The sequence below is a fragment of the Rana temporaria genome, chromosome 2, assembly GCF_905171775.1.
Source record: "Rana temporaria chromosome 2, aRanTem1.1, whole genome shotgun sequence".
Lineage (NCBI taxonomy): Eukaryota > Metazoa > Chordata > Amphibia > Anura > Ranidae > Rana > Rana temporaria.
Genome location: NC_053490.1, coordinates 521,755,168 through 521,780,658, shown reverse-complemented (window position 1 = coordinate 521,780,658; position 25,491 = coordinate 521,755,168). Strand labels below are relative to the sequence as shown.

General features: G+C 41.6%; 1 protein-coding gene across 1 annotated transcript in view; it reads left to right on the top strand.

The window, feature by feature from the left end:
* The window catches only part of POU2F1 (POU class 2 homeobox 1), a 219,110-nt gene that overhangs the window by 617 nt on the left and 193,002 nt on the right, over positions 1-25,491 (top strand). The window lies entirely within an intron of this gene.

Sequence of the window (25,491 nt, the reverse complement as noted above, 5' to 3'; positions counted from 1 at the left end):
CTCACCCATCATCTAAATATATCTATACACCTATTTATTACCTCATATCATACAAGTACCCAATTATACCCCCCCCCATTATCTATTATCATTTACTATTAATATCTTTACCTGTTACTAATGTCACCTCCATATCATACCAATGTTATACTATATATGTATATGTATATATATATATATATATATATATATGTATATATATATATATATATATATATATATATATACACACACCTATTATATATCACTATTACATTACAAATGTCACCTCCATGTCATATATCCCCCATGTATTATTACCTTATATACCCCCCTCTCATCTATTATTACTATTGTCACCACATATTATACCCCGTATACACCCCACCCCCTTATATCTGGCATATCGCCTCATATGTTACCCAGATTATATGCCCCATTATTACCCTATATACCCCCCCCCCCTTCACTTATATATTTATATCACTATTATTACACCATACTTACCCCCCCCCCCACCTTCCATTACTAATGTCACATAACTCATGTTAAACCAATATTACACCCCATTATTACTCTATATATCCCTTCACTTTATTATTATCCCACTACCGTTATTATTAATGTCATCACTTGCTATACCAAAAATGTACCCCATTATTACTATATATATATATATATATATATATATACATATACACCCCCCCAATTATCATATACCCCATTGAGGTATATATTCTCTCTATGGGGATATATATATATATATATATATATATATATATATATATATATATATATAACTGGGTATGTAATAAGTGAGGGAAGTATATGGTAATAATACAAATTGGGGGGGGGGGGTATATATAAAATCAATGAAGTATATGGTAATCGTGAGATATCTATCTCACGATTACCATATACTTCATTGATTTTATATATACCCCCCCCCCCCATTTTGTATTATTACCATATACTTCCCTCACTTATTACATACCCAGTTATATATATATATAAAATATATCATACTCTTCATTCCGGCCTTGCCTATTACCTTTATAACTAATGTCCCCGCTCATATCAATGTTCTGCTCCCACCTTTTAATATTGCCACTGTTGTACCCTGTAGTTTTATTTATATTTTTATATATATATATATACACGCACGCACGCACACACCTATTACTATTGTTATTAATCTTACTGTTTTTACCCCAATTTTTTTTACTACTAATGTCGCTTCACCTTTTATATATCCATAATATACTCCCCTCGCCTATTATCTTGTATACCCCCCCCCCCCTCACATATTACTATATAACCACCCCCCCCTCCTGTGACATTACTACTAATTTCACATCAAATATTATAATAATGTTGCACCTCCAGTATTACCCCATAACACCCCTCCCACTTATTATTATTACCATATATTCACCTATTATTATTCATATCCCCACAACTGTCCTGTACTTGTCTGTCAGATCATCTCTATTATAGCTCCATTATTGCCGTATACTCCTTATTACTATGTATTCACCTGTTACTATTCTATATTATTACCATATTTTCACCTGTTACTGTTGTATATCATTTATTATATATTCACCTGTTACTATTCTATATTATTACCATATTTTCACCTGTTACTGTTGTATATCATTTATTATATATTCACCTGTTACTATTCTATATTATTACCATATTTTCACCTGTTACTGTTGTATATCATTTATTATATATTCACCTGTTGGTATTCTATATTACTATTATTACCATATACTCACCAATAACTATTCTATATCATTACCATATCTTCACCTGTTACTGTTGTATATCATTTATTATATATTCACCTGTTGGTATTCTATATTACTATTACCATATACTCACCAATAACCTATTCTATATCATGATTACCATATACCCCATTGACACTTATTATAAATATCCCCATTATATATATATATATATATATATATATATATATATATATATATATATATATATATATATATACCCCCTCACCTGTTATATGATTTATTAAGCAGTGTTGGCCTATTGTAATCCATTCCTGTACATATCTCACATTATTATTATTCACATTACCCTGTGCCCCCGAACACCTGTTATATCGTTATTCTGTACTCATCACTGAATTTAAAAATATTCCAACTATCCCCTCCCCAAAAAAAAGCCCCCTCATCTGTTATGATTATGAGTCAGTGATGGCCTATTATAATCCACATCTGTCCTATACCCATCTCACTCATAATAATTATTATTATTAGTATTAATGCACCCTGATCACCTGGTTTATTATCATTTCTATGAATATTCTGTACTCCTCACTTATTATAATTACCCCCAGTATTACTATATACCCCTCTGCCCTCTTCTTTGAGTATTAGGCAGTGGAGGCCTATTGTAATCCATTCCTGTCCTGTACACAGATCACCAATTATTAGAATAATAAATGCCTCCCTGGTCAGCCCTTATATTTATCATTTCTGTTTTTCTGCACGCACACACTTATTTTAAATATCCCCATTATTACTATATACACCCCCCACCCGCCCTGTTCTATGATTTATTAAGCAGTGGTGGCCTATTGTAATCCATCCCTGTCCTGTACACAGATCACTCATTATTATTATTAATGCCACAATGTACCCTGATTACCCATCACATCATTTCTTATTGTGTGTCCATCAATATTATCATCCTATACCCCCCCCCCCACACACACTTGTTATATCATTATTAATCAGTGCTGACCCATTCTAATCCATATCACCATGCCTGTCCTGTGCCCATCTCCCATGGTATTCATCCTGCCCCACTGTATGAATACCAAGGGAGATGGGCACAGGACAGGCATGGTGATATGGATTAGAATTTCTATTCTAAATATCCCTTTAATATCCACATTATTACCCTACACCCCCTGTACCTGTTTGCTATACTGTAAATATTACAATGTGCTGGCATGTTATTACCCGCATCACCAGATCTGTGCGTCTGTCTATTATTATTATTGCCATTTCCACCCTCACCTATTTATTAATATTCACTTGTTCTGACCTATTATTACTCTTATCGTCAGATCTGTCCCACACTCCTTATTATTATTATTATTATTATTACTACTCTTGTCACCCTGTGCCCAGCTCACCCCTTTATTAATACTTCCCTCTCCCCGTCTTATTAGGAGATTCAAACCCCTTATTATTAATACCCCCATTATTATACCCCATGCCATTATTATTATTATTATTAATCTCTGCTATGCCATTATTATGTTACCATGTGCCCAGCTCACCCCTTATTACCATACCCCCCCCCCCACCTTTATTATAACAGAGGGTGGAGTATAGGGTAATATGGGGTGGCATAACAAATAATTGGACCAGGGAGATTTTTAATTCCACCCCATGTCCACTATACCCCCCCCCCCCCCCATTTATTATTATTATTATTATTATTATTATTACTTAATCTCTGCTGCCCTATTATGACACCCCATGCCCAGCTCACTCCTTATTACTCCCCACTCCCTATTAATCTCCGCTGTCCCATTATTATGATGTTACTCCATGCCCAGCTCACCCCCTATTGCCCTATACCCACCTGCTCCTTTATTACATAATCTCTGCTCTTCTATTCTGTCACCTCATGACCAGCTCACTACCTATTACCCCCCACTCTTATTATAATAATAATAATTATTATTTTTAATAATAATCTCAGCTGTCCTATTATTATGGATGCCACCCCCCCTATTACCCTAAACCCACCCACTCCTTTATTATTATTGATCTGTGCTGGCCCAGTATTATCTCACCTCATGCCCTGCTCACCCCTTATTACCCTATACCCCCACCCCTTTTTTTTAATCTGCGCTGACCCATTTTTATGTCGCCCCTGTGCCCAGCTCCTCCATTTTTTACTACCCTCACCTGTTCAGTCGGTTATCTTTATTAATCCAATGATGACTCAATATTTGTCACCCTGTGGCCATTATTGATCATGCCACCCTTTACCCCCCCTCACCTGTTTATATCATTAATAACTTGTGAAGACCTATACCTTCTTTTTTTTTTTTTTTTTTTTTTTTTTTTTACCCTGTGTACAGCTCACCCATTGCATTATAATTTTTTTTTTTTGTATTGTATTTTTATAGCGATGATAATGGGGTAGCAGAGATTGTAAAAATACAGATATCATTTTTATTTTATTTTTTAATTCTGCAAGTCTACTGATCCGATTTGGTTATTATCATTATTTTTTTTTTTTTTTTAACAGGGGGTTATTATCATTATTAACTTCCGCTCATCTGACACCCTCTGATTCGTTGTCTGTCTCATGGTTGCCTCGGTTCTGATCTGTAGTTTTAAACAACCATGTCTTCTTTGTGTGATAACCCCCTCCCACAAGACTCATTATTATATTTATATTATTAATCTTGTGGGGGGAAAAAAAATATTCTATACAATTTTTTTTTTTTTTTTTTTTATTTAAAAAAATTATATAAATATAAAACATTTTCTCTCTCTTTATCCTTGATTCAGATTATCAATTTTTGAGTTCTCCCCATTAGAATTAACATCCAGATCTGTAATCCCCCCCCCCCCTACCTGAGCCTCGCTTTATCGTCCTTTTGCTCACCTGAAAATGTTGGCGCTGGACCCCACATACTTGTTTACGTCCTTGTATTTTTATTATGAAATCCATTGCTGTTTGTGATCACTTTCCGTAACAACCCTGTTCCCCATATTGATTTACTTTGTGTAGCTGCTGCGTCATCCAGCCAAAACTTGGTTGATAAATATATCTATTATTATTATTATTATTAATGTTATTCTTACCCTTACTTGCTGTTATTCTCAAGTGTTCCATTGGCCCCCAAATCTCAAGTCATTTTTTATTTTTATTTTTTTGTTTTGATTGCCATTTCTTCCAGCGACATCAACTGTTCATTGGAAGCATTGATACCATTTTTTTTTTTTTTACCCGTAGACCCCATTTTGGCATTATTAGGATTAACCTTCTTGCCCTCCCTGGCTATATTGGTATCGCGGCTATTATTTTTTTTTTTTTTTATCATTGCCTTCGGTGTCTGTCTCTGCCCTTTTTGCACGCCTTACATCTAATTATTTCATTCGTCTTCGGACGCAAAGTTGTCAGACAGCCGCCAATCGGACGCAAACATTCAGTGGAAAAACGACAGACCGAGAACAGAAGTTTGGTTCTGATTGGCGGCGGAGATGAGACGAAAGGGAAATGGATCTCGGGGGTTGGTGATTATTATCCAGGGTAGGTCAGTGTTTCCCGTATTACTCGAGGTGTCCGCCCTGCTCAGGCCCCCCCCCCCCCCCCCCCCCCCCGTGTTATCAGTATTTTATCTCTGGACCCAGCAAGCATTTCGCTGGGCCTCATTTTTATGATTAGCAGCATCAACTCCGCAAACTGCCCCCCCCCCCCCCCTCTGACTCTTGTTAGAATTATTATTATTGGCCTGGGCTTCGCTCTTTCCTAGGCCTTATATTATTAATGCCATTATTATCTCGGCTGACCCTTCGCTATCTGCCTGGAGACTTTAGATTATTAGTCATGATCAGTATTGCCGCTTCTATTGGCCGCACTTGCCTTCTCATCTCTTCTAACCGCCCCTTGACCCCCATTATATTATCATTCCACTACTTATCTGTCCCCATTTATTACCATTTATTTTGTTATTTCATCCTAACTCATCAATAATTTGTTTACCAGTCTTCAGTACATCACTATTTTTGCTCCTGCTTCCCCTCGGCTAGTCTATCTAAGACTATTACCAATATTATTATCACTGACCCTCCTATCATCTATCTGCTGCCCCTCATTATTATTAATACACCAGCGATCTGTGGCCCCTCTGTCTGCCCCCCCCCCCCCTCCCTGTGATAGCATTATTTATTAATCGCCTTCATTCTCCTGCTGCTGCTGGATTTTTATTATCCTAAAGCTGTGTTTCTTACCTGTGATACCTATTTATTACCACCGGCCTTATTGTCCTCTGCAAGCCTTGCTGTACCGACCGAGAGTGCAAAGCTATATGTTGTATGCTGCATTCTAGATAATGGATCTGCCTCCATACTTGGGTGTTTTTTATTTTATGTAGAACTGAGAAAGCAGAAAAAGTGGTCCATGGAGTCTGAGCTTTTTTTTTTTTTTCCCCCCCCCCCCCTTTTTTTGTTAATGCATTTTTTTTTAAATTGTGTTAAATGCCATCAACGATTATGGTGTCGTGTGTGATATATATATATATATATATATATATATATATATATATATATATATATATATATATATATATATATATATATATATATATATTATGATGGACGATGAGCTGGCTGCACAAAACATATCTAGAGGTGCTGGTGAGGGGTTGCTAGTATTAATAAAAATAATAATGTAATAGCGGATGCATTTTTAACCTTTTGCACTTTGAAACGCTGTGGTTGTATGTACTACGCTGAAGCAGAGGATATATGGTATTTTAACTGAACATTTTTTTTGTATGTTTATGTGTGTGTGTGTGTGTGTGTGTATATGTATAGATATAGATATAGATATAGATAGAGAGAATATTTATTAGTGTATGTTTTTATTTATTTTTTTTGACAGTAAAATATGTTTATTTTTAAAAGAGTTTTTTTATATTTATTTTTATTATTATTGCACGTTACCTGCTTTTGGGGTTTCTGACATTTTGCAGCGAGAGTCTCTGATCATTCATTTTTTTTTTTTTTTATATTTTGGTCCGCCATGTGTTGCGGTAGTTTTGGTTACGCTCAGGCTGTCGCTGGATTTATGAGTTTGCAGCGCAAACAATAATATCTGATAAGTCATTTTGCAACCCGTGTGCGGTTTACGGGGAGTTGAATGTGCATTAGCTGTTGGCTTTTTAGTGAATATTCAGCGTCTTGCCTCTCGAGGGAACTAAACGTGAAAGAGAGGGCTGAACAATGTGGGGGGGAAAAAAAAGGGTATTGCATGGTAAATAGGATGACATACAAGGTGAAGCCTTTGATGTTGTTGTGGGCATGTAGCGTTACAAATCTGTGTTCGTTTTTTTTTTTTTTTTAAGCTCCGCATGTTTTGAAAAGTGATTTCCTCCCCCTTGCCTTGTTTTACATATTCATTTCCTTGGTCTGAGTTTAGCATACTTTTTTTTTTTTTTTTAAAGGGACCTGAAGTCTTTTCAAACTAGCAAAGCTGTCGGTGTCTTTAAACAAGAGGAACCTTTCCCGAGCCAACCCAAAAAGGCTTAGTTTGTAACGGCTGGGCGTTTCAGAACAGCTGTAGATAAATGTATTCAGTATTCCCTTCTTTTTTTTTTTTTGTTAAATCACCTACAGTGTCCCTTTCTTGCCCCCCCCCCCTCTTCCCTTCCACCCCTCTGCCGTGGGGCGTTCCCAGTTACAGCAAGCAGTACACTACAACAAAGCTTAACCGCATGGATGACATTCATAGGAAAGCATGTACAAACCTGTAAAAGCCAAAGAAAATCACATATCAGGGCCTGTTTGCACTAGCAGTGCCTTTTTCTTACCTCCTTAAATAGCTGTGTGTAATTAATAGATGCTTCATTGTTGTGTGAAATCGCAGGGACAAAGAGGTGTGTTTCTGCGAGAGGCTCGGGGTCAGAGGGCAAATTGTACCATTTTTTTATTTATTTTTTCTCTTATATTATCTTTGCAATCGGGATAAAGCACGGTGCCCACACTTCCTGCTCTACAATAAAGGACTGCCAACTGCTTTGTGTTTACATGGTCATCCTTTTAGTTTTTTAATTGATGATACATTTTTAGTTTTCTTTTCTTTTTTTTTTTCCTCTGACCTAGCAATTTGTTCCTAAAGTGATTTGGCCATGCTAGCAAAGTCTTTTGTCTGTCAAGCCCCCGTCGCAGTTTGGTGGCTGGTATGCTTTGATGGTCTGTGCTCAAGCTCCCTTCTGTTAGTATAATGTGTAGGTAATTATTTGATTAGATTCCTGGTAGGCAGGTACTCAACCTGCCATTGATTGTTTTTTTTTTTTTATCTTTTCTGTCCTAACTTTAGTACAGTTACTTACCTTGTTAGAAGTGTGTGTGTGTGTGTGTATATGTATGTGTGTATGTGTGTGTGTATATGTGTGTATATATATATATATATATATATATATATATATATATATATATATATATATATATATATATATATATATATATATATATATATATATATATATATATATATATATATATATAAAAATATTGTATTTTTTTTTCCATCAGCTTATGGCATTGCACATTTTTCAAGTCGTGTTTTTTTTATTTTTCTATACTTAATTTTTATTTATTTTTTTGAGTGACACAGTTAACCCCTTTGTGGCCAGAAGGCTTCCATTGTCCACTGTAGGAAAAAGCCAAGAGGGGTATAGAAAAAAAAATAGATTATTATTATTATTACGCTTAATATTAATAAAATAAAATGTGTGTATTATACACAATTGTATGTGTTTAAATTCTTTCATGAATTTTTATATATATATATATATATATATATATATATATATATATATATATATATATACTCTTAATTTTTTTTTATTATATAGAGTGTGTACAATAATACAATATATATTATTGTACACACTATATATAATTCTTTTCTTCTTTTTTTTTTTTTTTTTTTTTAGAGTGTGTTTTTGTTCTATTTTTACACATCTCACATTTTTTTTGTTTTATAATGAAACAAAAATTCAAATGGTTAAAAAAAAAAAATATACAAAAGTATTTGCTTGTGTCTTTAATGTATGGGTGCCCATTTTAGTAATGGTCTACAAATGCATAAGTCAACAAGTTAATATCAACTGAATTAAAAATCTGGACAAATCTTAAAAAAAAAATATACAGATTATTTTTTATTTTTTTTAAAGTTGCAAATTATTCTGGTTATATTGTGAAATATTCTTTGGCCACACATGATATGTAGGAGCCAGCTTTATCTGTATCCTTGTCTATATAGCATAATTAATATAAAGTTTGGTGCCAGATCTCTTTAAGTTCATAGGCTCGTATATTCTAATGTAATTATGATGTATGGCGTAATTCATCCACCTAGACTCTGTCCCTGTGGCGGGAAGTCATTCATTAGGAAATCAGATGTGCTTTTTTTTTTTTTTTCATGAAAGAACAAAGAATTATTGCCTGCGTTCATAAACATAGTGATTACGGGGCTTCCAGGAAAAGAGCCCGGCCTGTAAGGTAGGCGCCGCTAGCAGCGATTGGTCGTGGAGCCGTGCTGTAGGCCCAGCAGATGAGGCCTCGGGATAATTGCTCCTGCATTATGAATGGCTACAAACTCTGCCCTATGGTGTGTATCTTATAATAATGTATGTCTGCCTCAGACGGCAATGGATGTGACACTGGTCATTTGCCGTGACCTTGGAACTCCGCTTACGCTTTTTATTAAGAAAATAATAGGTTGGCTTTTTGCTTTTGTTGGTGCAGGCTGACAACCACTAATTAAAACGGGGCCCCTGCTGTGCCCACCAGCGGGATGAATATGAGCGGTGAGGTTAGGGTAATGCATATCAGCCTGGCTCTTCACAAACTTTTTAGCACTTTTCTTTACTTTTTAGTGGCCTTTGCAGTCCCGACTGTTATAGGCTAATTCGCAGTGACTGGTGCAATGCCCTTTTAAGAGGAATCTTTTAGTCACTTTTTTCATTTTAATCTACACATGTGAATATAATGTTCCTGCTGTAAGTGCTCTTATCAATGTGCAGTAATGTTTTTAAAGCTTTCTCGCTTTATATTTCATAAAGTATAACTATATGTACATGGAGGCAACCATAGTTGCTTGTTACATAAACATGTTGCACTTTCGGCTCTGGCAGTGCTGATATGAGATGGAAGCCCCACCATGTATTTTTGTGTTTTTAAGTATCCTGTTTTTTTTTTTAATGTGTCAAGGTCCTGTCAAGCCCATTCAAAACAAATGGTGCAGCATTTTTGCAATTAGTATCTCCACTCACAGTATATATGCTATGCCAGGAGTTGACAAATTTGCTTGGAATCTAGGAGCCAGCTAAAAGTTAGGAGCCAGAAAACGCACTCCGTCCCGACGAGCTTGCGCGCAGAAGCGAACACATACGTGAGCAGCGCCCGCATATGTAAACGGTGTTCAAACCACACATGTGAGGTATCGCCGCGATTGGTAGAGCGAGAGCAATAATTCTAGCCCTAGACCTCCTCTGTAACTCAAAACATGCAACCTGTAGAATTTTTTTAAACGTCGCCTATGGAGATTTTAAAGGGTAAAAGTTTGTCGCCATTCCACGAGCGGACGTAATTTTGAAGCGTGACATGTTGGGTATCAATTTACTCGGCGTAACATTATCTTTAATATTAAAGCGGTGGTTCACCCTCCATAACAGTTTAGCATAAAATGAGGCATAGTAGCGCGAGCTACAGTATGCCTGTCTTTATTTTTTTAGCCCCGTAAAGACAGGCATACTGTAACTCGCGCTACTATGCCTCATTTTATGCTAGAGGGGGAAAAAATATATATATTTTTTTTATTAATAGGGTGAACCCCCGCTTTAAAAAAAAAATGGGGATAACTTTACTGTTGTCTTATTTTTTAATTAAAAAAAGTGTAATTTTTTCCCAAAAAGTGCGCTTGTAAGACCGCTGCGCAAATACGGCGTGACAAAGTATTGCAACGATCGCCATTTTATTCTCTAGGGTGTTAGGATAAAATATATATATATATATATATATATATATATATATATGTTTGGGGGTTCTAATTAGAGGGAAGAAGATGGCAGTGAAAATAGTGAAAAATTACATTAGAATTGCTGTTTAACTTGTAATGCTTAACTTGTAATACCAACGGCCACCACCAGATGGCTCCAGCTCACACATCTGGTGGTAATAACTTGTAATACCAACGGCTCGCCACCAGATGGACCCCCCCCCCCTTCCAAGCCAAGTCGCCAGGACCCTATTTCTAGTCGCCCTGGCGACCGGGATTTGTCGAGCCCTGTGCTATGCTGCGAGCTGTACTGCAGGTGCATTGGCAGCTACTGTATGTAAGTGTCGGGCTTTCATTTTTTATTTCAATGAGCATGTATCATGCTTGAAATTCCCCCTCCCTGGGCAAAATACAGCCCCTTGCAATGACGTCACTCCTCTTCTGGGTCCTAGGAGGACCCCACTGCTAAACAAGAATAGGAAGTGTCCATGCAGGCAATGCGGTGGACACCAGAATGAGGACACCGCTAGATGTAAACAGAAGAGGTGAGAAGGGTTAGATTTGAGCACCAGCTAAAGGGAATTTCATTTTTTTGTTTTGTTTTAAATATAGCGATCATTGGGGGGGTATCTCCCCCTTCTTTTTTTTTTTTTTTTTTTTTGAAGATGGGATTTAAAGTGTTAGTAAAACCCACAACAGTAAAATCCGTCTGTATAAGGCCCCATGTACACTGCTGCTGCTAAACGATGTTCAGAACTCATCACATGCAGGTTCGTTTACTGTCGTTTTTAGGCAGTTGCGTTTTTATATGCCTTTTGTTTTTTTTTTTTTTCTTGACAAAAAAATGAGTTCAGACGCCGAAGTTTCAGACGCTAAATGCAGTAACGCACGCTTAGCCACATTTCGTTTTGTAGGCGTTTTTTTTGCCATTTTAAAAAAAAAAACGCGGCATGTAAACGCAGCAAAACTGATGTTTTAAACGTAGGTTACTATCTGTCAGGTTAAATCCTTCAGGAGAGGTTGTAAAAACGTCCCGTGTACATGAAGCCTTAACAGTAAGTTTGTTATACTCGCTGTGGAACCTAAGTGGTTACACCTCTGCACTGTGTAAGGGCTGTTTTGGTCCCGTTTTCTCTGATCCCCAATCCATCTGCTGATAGAACATAGCCCTAGGAGGCGCTCTGCACATGCTCCTTTTGATGTGTATTGCTAGAGATTGTGTTAGTTTTTTTGTTTTGGGAGGGTACATGTGATCAGCACTGTCCAGACAAAGTCAGGGGTCATGCAGACTGATAAAACAGTGAGAAGAAAATTAAAAACTGTTGGGTCTCTTTCTCACACGGGTGGCTCGTTCAGGTCCGCCTGCCATTTTTTAAGGCGGACCTGAACCGGCGCTCCGTGCTCCTCTATGAAGCCGTGTATGTCAGCGGTGACATGCCCGCTGACATCCGACCCGCCAAAGTGTGACGGAGGAAAAACCTACTTTTCCTGGTGGATCGGGTGAACATGGACAGACGGTCCGCATTCATCCGATTTATTATTTATTTATTTATTTATTTTTCCCTCCATAGGGGTGTGCGGGGACCGCCCTGTCATCCGCCGGCTCAGCGGGGATCAACGGAGCGACCGATCCCCGCTGAGCAAGCGATGGTTCACGGGGTGGATCTTTACTGATCCGCCCCGTGTGAAAGGGGTCTTGGACATTGCAAGTGACTCACAACACACTGCTGTGCAGATCACATGCAATGTCTGTGCGCTGCGAAGTCAGCCATACAGATTGGCTGAACTCTCATCACATTCGCACCAAAATGATGCAGGACCCTTTTTGTGGTCCGCACTGTAATCGAATCGCATGAGTGTTCACTTCCTGCACTATTTGGCAGTTTGCACAAATATATATATAATCTCATTCATTGAGGAAATCGAACTGCTTTTAGTTTAATTGTAGTAAAAAGATAACTCAACTCAAATATGCTAGTCACTAAAAATACACTCCCCCCCCCCCCCCCCCCCCCTTTTAAGTAATGTTTACAAACAATTAAAGGAGCAGTCACTTCTATACCAACAAACTGGAGGCGTTATCAGGAATTCAGAGATAACCTGAAAAAGAGATTGCTCAAGCGGGCGTGCCATGCTGTATATTGATGTGGCCTATAGTGTGTGTGTGTGTGTGTGTGTGTGTGTGTGTGTGTGTGTGTGTGTGTGTATATATGTATGTCCGGAATTTCGGACAACAAATGTTTGAGAGCTGCTTCTCAAATTTTCTGACAACAAAAGTTCTTGCCGGAAAGTCCGACTGTGTGTACACAATTCAACGCACAAACACTCCCAACTCGGAATAATTGAACTTCATTTTTCCTCGGCTCGTCGTCGTGTTGTATGTCACCGCGTTCTTTACATTCGCAATTTCCGACAACATTTGTGTGACCGTGTGTATGAAAAATCCATGATTTTGATGTCGGAATGTCCGATCGTGTGTACACGGCATTACTCTGTCTTGTGCAGCATCTTTCAGTGTAAGCTTTTCATGTTCAGTTTTAAGGATTGCATCCACCAGTTGGTGACAGCAAGAGAAATCGGCTGACATTTACTGTGGTCTGGTGCCCCCGGCTGCCTGCCAGGGAATATGGTTCTGATGCCATTTTGCTAGATGAGGATTGGACGGCGAGAGGCCTCATCTACCCCCACCATGCCACCCCAGTCCCATATGTTCAGTTAGGGATGCCGAGACTTTTTGTTGGCATTTTCCTGTTACATGTCGGGCCCCCCTGTGAAAAGTGCCACTCTCCTGACCAGTGTTATTTCAAATGCTAAGAGCTCTAAATTTTTTGCATTTACTTTATATGACACTTCACATTCGTTTGGTCTGCATGCCTGTATTAAAGCGGAGGACCCCCTGGAAATTTTTTTTTCTTTTTTTTAAAATCCAGCAGCTACAAATACTGCAGCTACTGACTTTTAAAAAATGAACACTTACCTGTCCAGCGTGCCCGCAAAGTCGGCAGATGAGGATGAGCAATTGCTCGGTCCTCGGATGCTGCCGCCGCCATGCTCGGTGAGGGAATTGGGAAGTGAAGCCTTTGCAGCTTCACTGCCTGGTTCCCTACTGCGCATGCGCAAGTGAGGCGTGCCGTCACTGGTCCCCGCTCTCTCCTGGGGGGCGGGGTGATGTGAAGAGGCGTGACTCCTGTGGGAGTCCATACCCGGAAGTGGTGCAAATACCTGTTTTTTTACAGGTGTCTGCACCCCCCTCCGGCTGCAAGGTGTCAAATGTGACACCGGAGGGGGGAGGGTTCCGAAAAAAGCAGAAGTTCCATTTTTGGGTGGAACTCCGCTTTTAAAGATGAAGTTTAATCTGCTTGTATTGTGCCTTCCCTGGTTTCCTTACAATATCTTGCGTAGACACAGTGATGTCATCACAAGGTCTCGGTGTTTCTCTATGTAGTGTGGGCAGATCATGGCTGGTGGGAGGGGCCAGCAGGGTGCTGTACAAAGCTTCACAGTGCCCTGCCTCGGTACTCTTTGCAATTTCGCAGCCCTAATGCAAGCAGTGGACTGGCTCTTGGTAGAAGTTATGCAAATTCCTTGATGAGTCAGTCTGGACATAACGCTTCCATGATTTAAAGAGCTGAAATCCAATGAATTAAAGGGGCGGGTCAGGCACAGTCGGGCTGTGGAGGAAAGGGCTAGATGATGCTGGACAGCAGCTATGAAATTAGGTGGGCTCTATCTGACTTGCTGCAGCTTCTAAAGTACATGTGCTTCTGGTCTCATTAGGGAAAGATGATGTATAGGGTTGTTATTGGTTAATAGGTTGCCTTGTGTGTCTCAGAAAGCTACATACAGAGTGTGATCAGCGCACTACACTGCCAGTTCCCACCAAAGATACAAAGTTACTATATAGCACAGCAACCGTAAAGTGTGGCTACAATGTTGCACAGAAATGCTCTTTGCACTTCCTTGCTGGATAAGGCTTCATGTACACAGGATGTGAAAACCTCCTTCTGAACGCTGGAAACTTGACAGCTAGTAACCGACGGTTAAAAACATCTGTTTTTGTCACTTTTACATGCGGCGTTAATGCGCGTTTAGATGTGTTTATGAGCGTTTACGTTTTAGAAGCCTTTTTATATAGATAACCTCAGTAGACCCTTCCAAATGCCCACAATGCTGGAAAAACAAGTCGTCACTATTTCAGCCATTCGGTGAGAGGCTGCTTTCACATTGGGGCGGCAGACCCTTGGCAGTGAAGCGGCGCTAGTTTTAGCGGCACTAGTTTTAGCGGCGCTTAATCGCTGTTTAAGCGGTTCTTTACGGACGCTACTGGGGTGCTTTTAACCCTGGCTATCGGCCGAAGAAGGGGTTAAAATTGCCTGTGTTGTGGCACTTCGGAAGCGCTGCCTATTAATTCCAATGGGCAGGGGTGCTGTATACCGCGCTCCCACACCGCCCCAAAGATGCTGCTTGCAGGACTGGGCTCTGAAGACTTGTCCATCCCCGGCTGTGATATGTCAGACCTCACTTTGCTATTTAAGGAGTTAACAGTTCGCAGTGTTCGTGGCGAGTAATAGCAAAGCTTTGGTGGTACGATGGTTAATGGTAGCCCACCTGTAGGTGGAATCGCAAGGTGTTTACAAACGAGTATTGGTGAAGACTGTGGATGTCGGGGGTACAGTATTGGCAGATCTGTGGCAGTTAGTGAGGCTGTGAACAGGGGTGGTGTACTGGTGGTGGTAGACCTGTGGTTACCATAGGGGTTAAATGAATGCAAGCTGCAAATGATAAGACATGTTCTGGCATATAGGGGATTTAATGGCTAATCTGTCAGGAAATTAAATGACTGCTAAAGGATTAAAAAGTGCTGGCAGACATTGGCTTTCAAGTGGTTAATTTTACCAGTGATTGCAGACTTCTGGCTGTGCAGGTTGGGAGTTGCAGACCGACCTGAAGCTGTAAGGAGGTGACAGATCATCTGTGGCATCCAAGGGGTTAAATTAACTTAACCAACAGACCCGTGGCAAAGGGTTTATTGTAGTAACTTATGGTTTTCAAAGAGTTCAAATAACGATGCAGCAGACTCATTTATCAGAGGGATAATGGTGGGAGCATTTGGCTGTAGTTGGTTCTGGCACACAGGGTGTTAACAGAGTGGAGCTGTAGTCTTGAACTGTATCGGGCTGGGGGGGGGGTTAATGCCGGCAGAATTGATGCTGGTGGCTGCAATGTAGGCCCCGGTAGTCGGAGGGTTAATGAGGCTGGTGTGCTTTACTGTGGATGGCCTGGCCTGATTTGAATAAACATGTCAGTGTGGAGGAGGAGGAGGACATTATTGTAATGGCGCCGCTCCCCCAGCCTCTCATGTTTAGTAATTATCCAACCATCTCCTCCTCCTTCAGCCTGTTTATATCTGTGCTTCAGCCCATGTGCTCTTCTGTGCACAGTGCTGATCCTACTGCAGGCGGCCTTCTCATCCACCCAGCCGAGCCTGCTCTCACTCGGGTTACGCTCTCATCCACCTAGCCGGGCCTAATCTCACTCAGGCTGGCCTCTCATCCACCCAGCTAGGCCTGTAATTCATTCTGCCAGGCGTATTTTCACTCAGGCTGCCCTTTCTTTCATGCAGCTAGACCTACTCCTACTCGGGCTACCCTCTTATCCACCCAACCAGGTATAATTTACCCAGCATGGCCTACCCTCACTTAGACTGCACCCGGCCTGGCCTACCCTCTCATGCCCCCCGGCCTGGCCTACCCTCTCATGCCCCCCGGCCTGGCCTACCCTCTCATGCCCCCCGGCCTGGCCTACCCTCTCATGCCCCCCGGCCTGGCCTACCCTCTCATGCCCCCCGGCCTGGCCTACCCTCTCATGCCCCCCGGCCTGGCCTACCCTCTCATGCCCTATCCTCTCATCCACCCTGCCAGACCTGTAATTTACCCTGCCAGGCTTATTCTCACTCGGGCTACCCTTTCTTCCATTCAGGTAGGCCTACCTTGGTTTAGGCTGCCTTCTCATCCTATAGCCAGGTTCGTATTTACCCAGCTTGGTCCTATTCTCATCCTGTCAGGCCTACTCTTACACCGGCTGCCCTCTTGCACACCTAGCCAGGTTCACATCCACCCAACCAGGTCTTCTCACTTAGCCAGACCTCTAATTTACCTAGCCTACCTGCATTTTATCATCTCATCAACCTAGCCAGGTCATCAACTACCCAGCCTGGCCTACTTTCACTACCCGCTCTTCCACCTAGTTCGATCCTCTTCTCACTCAGGCTGGCCTCGGTTTTCAGCAGTGACACGCCTAGATTTTGGTTATTTTGTTTTGTATTGAAACAGAGTGCCATAAAAATTTCAATCATTTCTGCTTATTTATTTGTTATCTCCTATATTGGCCCTGGTTCACGTGTGTGTGTGTGTGTGTGTGTGGTGTGTTTTTTTTTTTTTTTTTTTTTATGCAACCTGACCGCTCAGTCGCATCCTATTGCTGGCAATGAAAACGTTCTGATCGGTGCGACTCTGATTTGCATCGACTTTCGCATAGGTTCCTGCGCAATTTATATATTTTTTTGCGATTTTATGCACGACTTGAATTGACATCTGTGCATGAAATGTTGGCAAGTCTCACTGACAGGCTGCTTTAAAACCGCGCTGAAGTATCACGATTTCAAAGCTGCATACAGTGTTGGGGCTCATTCATAGTGGATGTGTTTCTGAATTTGGTAGCACTGTAAAGTTGAAATGTGTTGGTAGAAAGTCTGCAAAGTTACAATGTTGCAGTCTTAGTTGGTAGTGGGGACTGAGAAAATTCTGTCTGCAGCAGACTGATATCATCTCTGCCTAGAAAAAGTCACATGACTGCAGCACAAGAACAGCTTTTTAACAAGAAAAGGTAGAAATATATAACATTCCCACACATTGTGGCAAGTCAGAAATAGTCATGCAGACTTGTAAAGTTACTGAAGGGTCCAGTGATAAATGAAAGGTCCGCTTTTTTGCCAGATCTGACCCTACAATGCAAACGCCTTTAAAAAGCCATTTGTGTGGAAAAAAATAAATAAAAATTCCTCGGCCCGGTGGGATGACAGCTGGGAGCTTGAAATCCAGAAGAATAAACTTTCACTGGGCTGGAGTTCATTCTCATGAACTTTCCAGCTCCCACCCCTGTCCCTCAAAAACCCTATATTTTGTTTGGAAGGGGATTTGGGGGTTGCAAAAAAAGCAAACCTTTTTGGTTTCGCCTACTTTAACCACTTCAATACTGGGCACTTTCACCGCATTCCTGCCCAGGCCACTCCATCTTGAAGCACTTTGAATGACAATTGAGCAGTCATGCAACACTGTACCCAAACAAACTTTTTTTTTATTTTTTTTGTTCACGCAACTAGAGCTTTCTTTTGGTGGTATTTACTAACCACAGGTGTTTTTATAACAGAAAAAAAAATTAGGCTGCACTGATAATCGGGGCAAACAATCTGATTGGACACAGCTGATCACATGGTAAGGGACGCTTTAATCGGCTCTTTATCTCAGTCTTTGATGTCCGACGGTCACAGAGTGCGCCGATGCGTACTGTGGGGAGGGGGGGTTCCAGGGGGACATCTATGGATATGAGTAGGTTGCCGAGTCGCCCAGATTGAGGGATAGTGAGCTGAATTTTGCTTAAAGGGGTTGTAAAGCTTCGTATTTTTTCACCTTAATGCATCAAGGTGAAAAAAACGCTTTGGGGTGCCCCCCCCCCCCCCGAGCACCCATTTTACTTACCTGAGCCCCGAATCTCCGTGGGCGCAATCCCGCATTGTTCTGTCTATGGCTGATCGGCTCCTCATTGGATATATTGATGGCAGTGCAGCCTTTGGCTCCCGCTGCTGTCAATCAAATCCAGTGACACGGGGAGCAGGGCCGAGTCATGCATTTGGCGGCCATGCACGCCGAGTGTATAACATGGGAGCGCGCCCGCTAGGTATCCGCCCCCCCCCCCCCCCCCCCCCCCGTGTGTGGGTTTTTTTTTTTTTTTTTTTTTTTTTTTTTAAACCTGAACCTTTAGTGTCCCTTTTTAACCTTATACCTGGTATGAGATCATCCAGCCAAATGTCCCCCTTTCTGTTGTCAGTGTATAAATATAACCCCATTATGGGAAGCTACAAATAGCATGACGTGAGTACTGTAGCATCGTGCTCCTCCTCGTAATATTTGTTACGAAACCTTCCAGCCTAAAGTCCTGCGTTGGCGTTTTTTCTTCCTCCTCTTTTTCTAACACGTCCAATAAGTGATCGCGACTTTAGAATTTATCAGCTTGGAAACCTTTCCAGCAATTTTCTGGTCTCAAATGGTTCATAAGAACCCAAAATGAAGCTTGTAAAAAGATCAGGCATGCATCTTTTAATCCCAGGTTCCTTATCAGGAGACTGCTGGGAACAGCAAGGTAGCCTGACACAAGACGGGGAACATTCAGAGTCATGCTGAGACCGGCCTTTACCTTTTTTATTTCTCCCTTGCAAGGCTCCCTTCGCTGCTTTTTAGTGTTAAGCCTATCGATTTTAAGGGGGGGGGGGGGAAATACAACTAGAAGCTGGCATATTTCTTCAGCTGTATTATTGCTGTTCTTATGTCCTGTGATTTATGGCTAGCATCTCCTCTTCTGTGTACAGCTTTCTCATCCTAGAAACACATCTTAATGAGATCCCATTAGTGATCAAATATTTGGAGATTGCGCATTGATCGTTCATATACGCAACATGAGAGCCACAAACTGCAGATGCCGAAAGTTTCCATTACCATGAGCAACCAGATACTGCCAGTTGGTTCTCTAAAGCACAGATGTAAAATTCTTATATTCATTGGAAGTGTTGACAAATGCATTTTATTTTTTTAAATCTCTTCTACAATCAGGCTTTACTACTACACACAGGAAACTAACTGATTGGAAGGGGAGAACGCCTCTGGGTTTCCCTCATCAGTGTTGCTCATCCTTGACTATCCAATCACAGGCTGGTGGTTCAAGCAATATTTCTTTAAATGCATTGGAGAAAAGTGAAGTCAGAATTGGGCAGGTGATTTTTGACCTGGATATGCAAGACTGTATAAAATTTATATTTTTCTTTTCTATATAAAATATAATATATATACATACGTGGTTGTAGCCATATTAGTGCAATTGTGACAGAAAATTGAGTTCTGTCTGTGATACTTTTTTTTATTTGCACTAACATACAATTTTTCAGGACAAGCTTTCGGGGTGTTTCCCCTTTATCAAGGTCCAAGCAGTACTGATTCACAATTTTTTGGGCTGCCAAAAGAGTTCTGGTCAATCTGGCTGACCTGTATTTTACCAAAATCATGTTGGTGATTGTAAAGTCTCTTTGTTATTTTTTATTGGGGGGGGGGGGAGCGCATGTTATACTTGCCTGCTCTATTGCAGTGGATATGCACAGAGCAGCCCGGATCCTCCTTTTCTCGGGTCCCTCTTCTGTGCTCCTGCCCCTCCCTCCTGTTGCTTGCCCCCACAGCAAGCAGCTTGCTATGGGGGCAACCGAGCCAAGTCCCAGCTCCCTGTGTCCATTCAGACAGAGCTGTGGCACTACCCCCTCTCTCTCCTGATTGGGCTGGCTGACTTTGATCACAGCGGGAGCCAATGGTGCCGCTGCTGTGTCTTTATTTTTTACATTTTAAGGATATTCACCTGATGATTTTTTTTTTCATTGTTGGTGGGCAGGACAAATTTGCTTTGACTTTAGGAGCCAGGTGGGTGGTTAGGCAGTGTGACAGATGGGGGGTCAGAAGGCCAGGAGGGGGAAGTGTCATGGAAGGTGGCAGTGGGACAGATCCGAGGTAGCGAGACAGGTAATCGGGATGTGGTGTTGTACTAGGGGATGAGGTATGGTGGTGAGAGGGGCCCCTGTGTACAGGTAGGTTGGGTGTTGTCACTCACCGAGATGCAGGGTGCGCTTGATGGAGTGCAGATACTTCCATCACGTTGAGTCCGTCTGTTTGTTATAGTCGGTAAGGAAGTCTGTACCATGCTGGAGGTGGGGCTGTCCATTGTCATCCAGGTGGCAGGTCTTGGTGACTCTGGTCAGCACACGGTACTCCTCCGGGGGGGGGGGGGGGTCGGGGCACATGCATTGGTGGCCACCACTGTCATGTTGATGGTGGCATTGACTAACTCTAGCATACAGCGCTGTGTCCAGCTGCCCTCTGAACACTCGTCCATGGCCGCCCCATGCTTGTAGGATAATTGGCTCCTGTCAAAATTGGCCCTAATATGTGTGTATGAATGTGAGCTGGGGACCTTAGACTGTAAGCGTAATAACCTAGGCATGTTGAGGCGATACTGATCCTGGCTGTTTTTTACTGTTCGGCCTCCAAATACTTTGAAGAGGGGGGGGGGGGCAGCCTTAAGTCTTCGCAATGCGTTTGTTATGAACATCCGTAGAGGAAAAATTGCCAGTTTGCAAAGTTTTATAAACTATGAAATACTGTTTTAAATTTTTCTGTTTAACATAAAAAAAAAAAAAGTGGTGATTAAATACCACCAAAAGAAAGCTCTATTTGTGGGGAACAAAAATGATAAATATTTCATACAGGTACAGTGCGCAATTGTCATTCAAAGTGTGACCGCGCTGAAAATTGGCCTGTGCACATAGGGGGGTGAAAATTCCTGCTAGGGAAGTGTTTTTAACTTGTATCTGGTGCCTATGGATGCTTTACTTTGCACGTGTCCCGTTGGTTTGCCTTATTTAATTTCTTTGCTTACGTTTTTTTTTCATTCACGACATATCGGTAAAGTCGTTCCTAAAATGCAAGAGCTCTCCCAGCCCGTCCCAGCAAAAGTTTTTTTGCTTTTTTTACCTTGCGACTTTTATTTCTCCGGACGTTTTTATTGGGCTATAATCATCGTTGCATAAATTGGTTTACGAGACGTTGGGGTGGGTCTGCATTGTGCGGGGATGTTTCTCGCTCGCCGTCGGTTGGCATGTGGCATTACTTACGAATAATTTGGACACTCGCGCACAATAAAAGTTTTGTTGCCGGAGGCGTTTTGGCCTCAGACTGGATTCATAGTAATTTGACGTCTCTGGTTAAATCAACACAATTTCTGTGACCGCAGTGTTTTTTATTTATTATTTGGTTTCTAAATTTAGACGTGTTTCAAAAAAAAAAAAAACCCACCTTGAGCCGTAGTAAACACTTGTAATGCAGAGGGACGTTTAAATTCTACTGAAGATGAAATTTAAATGCTAGACAAGCACACAGGACTGAAATTTGGATAACAGTAAAATCGGTCTGTATATGCAGTAAAGCATGCTGCTTGTTCTCGCTGTGGAACCTAAGGGGTTAATCATCTGCATTGTGTATAAAGGCTGTTTTGATCCTGTCTTCTATAATCTTCCACTGTCTCCAAAAAATAACCTGTTTTTTTAGAGTCGGGGGACACGCTGCACATGCTCAGTTTGGTGTGTATTGCTAGAGTTGTGGTTTTGTTTTTTCCTTGGGAGAGTGCATGTGAACAGCACAGGGCCAATCAGCACTGTCCAGACAGAGGATCAGGGGAGCATGAAAGCTCCTCCTACAAGCTTTACTAGGAACTGATACAAGTCACAAGACTGTTATATACTGCTGATGAGAAAGGGTATTTCGCGGTTTTATATTTACTAAAATAATTGCATTTCTTTATACTGAATGCAGGTTCTGGGTTTAGTAACACTTCAAACTGAATTCCAAGCAGACTGCAAAATCCTAAAATGAAATGCATATATGAGATTTGTTTTAAGAACCCTTTCACACTGGCTGTCAGTGGGTAAAGTACTGCTAGTTTTGGCCCTGCTAGTGGCCGAAGAAAGGGGTTAATAACGCCCCGAAAGCATCGCTTTTCAGGCGCTTCGGCAGCGCTGCCAATTCATTTCAATGGGCAGGGGCGGTGGAGGAGTGATGCTGCTTGGAGTACTTTTTCTAACTTCCTGCAAGCACACCGCCCCAGTGTGAAAGCACTCGGGCTCTTACACTGGGGCCGCAGGGGAGGCCTAGAAAGCAGGAGACTGGGGGGGCCTCACTTCTGCTCACTTTGTTCTTTCAGCATGGCTCCTTGTCAGATCACCTGATTGGCTTCAAGTCCTGTCTGTTAGTTTCCTAGTTTGACTTCTGCTGTATAGAGGACTGTAAAAGACTGAGGCCAATACTTGCCTATGCATGTGCATTGTGTACAGAACCTACACCTATGGATGTTTACATCTGTGTGCGTTCTTGCACAATAAGAGCTGTATACCTATGTACAGCTGCATCCTGTAATTTCTGTGGTCAGCTATGGATCCCAGGTTGGGGAAATATGGCCGAATTTATTTCATGTGGCCCCAGACACTCGTGTGCAATGAGGCCTTTGCGCTTCCTAGCTGCAATATACTCACTATTTGTGCATTAAAATCGAAGTCTGGACTATAAAGCTGCATTCACACCTAGGTGTATATACGCCTGAAGCGCGACGCCGCAGCCGCCCCTAATACGCTGGAGGGGTGATTTTACATGGTCGGCTATCGAGATGGTTCACATCTCCACGCCGAGACGCCTGAAGCTCAAAAGAAGTCCCGGACCCTTTTTTTCGGGCGGCTTCGGCGTTCGGGCATAGCCGACCATGTAAAAAATCACCCCTCCAGCAAAAAACAATGTTTAAAATGTCGCGTTTTGTCGCCGCAAATCGCGGGACAAAACGCCTATTTGATGTCGCCGCAATACGCGGCAGATCACCTACGCTGAGGTGTGAATGGAGTGTAAAAATAAACATTTATACTTGCTCACCTAGGTGGATGCAGCACTGATTTCCTCCGCCCCCCCCTTGGCAGTGAGAACTGAGCAATCAAACACTGCTGATCGCGCAGTTCTCCCCTCCGCTCTGAGAAGAGAGCTGTGACTGTCATTTTCCAACTCTTTGCTCTGCCCCTTCAGTGCTCACTGGATGGGGTGGGAGGGGTTAGCCAAGGCTCTCTCAGTGGATCGCCGAGAGGCTGAGCCAGGTGCTGGTTCAGGCATCTGCATGGATCCTGACTATGTGTGGAATGTTTAGACTTTAGCCTGCTGAAAACGGGTCACAGGAGAGCAGAACCAACTACACTCCTGTCACCTAAAGTAGATGTAAATCCTAACTGACATTTATTTTTTCCTTTTTTTTTTTTTTTTTTTTTTTTTTTCAGAATTGCTTTTTAGATTTCATCGTATCAAAAATAACAAAACACTTTCAGTGGCGTTAATGATGGCGGTATATTCATCGATGACTTTTGTTAATGCCTTATAATAAAATCCACCACCCGTGACTCTTTAACATCACCAGCGTTGTAGAATGGTGAATAAATAAACACAATGGACACGTCTCTAAATAATATCTTCAAGCTCAGGGCCACAGGCTCTCTTTGCTGGGCCACTTTCCTTCACTTTTGTTTTGCGCTTGCCACTCGTTGCCCTGGAACAAGTTTACAAAGGATGGGGAGGGAGGGGGGGGGCACACTTTTGTTCTGTGAAGCCCACCCTTTTATTGCAGCGGAAAAAAAAACTGAGCAAAGCAGTAATTGCCGCAATACTTTTTTTTTTACTTGGCCGGCCTTCCTTTTTTTTCGATTGTTGGCGAGTGTTAAAAAGGTTTTGCCACCCACCAGTGGTTATTGTTGTTTTTCATCTCCTTTTTGCCTGGTTTGAAATCTATTTTTTTGTGGTTACCCTTTTCTGAAAGACACGGGGTCACTACTATAATTGGGGAGTGTCATGTCTGTTCCTTTCCAATTGTTGGCAAGCCTGCAGAAGGGTGCGAAAAGTGATGACTTTTTTTATTTTTTACGCCAAAACAGATTTATATTGACTTGTTTCTGTCTTCCCCAAGCAGATTTATTGCATTTTGCAATGCTGCAAAATATGATTTTTAAACATTTTGGACAAAATATGATTTTTTTTTTTATTCTTTTTTTAATAGAATTTTTCGCAATTTTCTTTCCTTTTTTTTTTTTTTTTTCCCACAATGTCAAAATGTTTGCTATTGTTTAGCAATTAAACAGTGATATACACTATATTACCAAAAGTATTGGGACGCCTGCCTTTTACACACACACATGAACTTTAATGGCATCCCAGTCTTAGTCTGTAGGGTTCAATGTTGAGTTGGCCCCGCCCTTTTCAGCTATAACGGCTTCAACTCTTCTGGGAAGGCTGTCCACAAGGTTTAGGAGTCTGTCTATGGGAATGTTTGACTATTCTTCCAGAAGAGCAATTGTGAGGCCAGGCACTGATGTTATATGAGAAGGCCTGAGTCGCAGTCTCCAGCCCCAAGATGTTCTATTGGGTTGAGGTCAGACTCCACCCCAAACTTGCTCATCCATGTCTTTATGGAACTTGCTGTGTTCACTGGTGTACAGTCATGTTGGAACAAGAAGGGGCCGTCTCCAAACTGTTCCCGCAAAGTTAGGAGCATGAAATTGTCCAAAATGTCTTGGTAAGCTGACGCCTTAAGACTGCTTTCACACTGAAAGCAGTTGGCGGCAGTTTAAGCTGCACTTTCGCCCGCTAGCGGGCGCCTTTAACTCCAAAAAAAGGGGGGGTTAAAAACTCCGGTGTTGCGGCGCTTACGAAGCGCTGCTCATTCTTTGCAATGGGCAGGGGCATTTGGAAGCGCTTTATCAAGCACTTCCGAACCACCCCAAAGATGTTGCTTACAGGACTTTTCCAAACGTCTCGCATGCACAGTGTGAAAGCA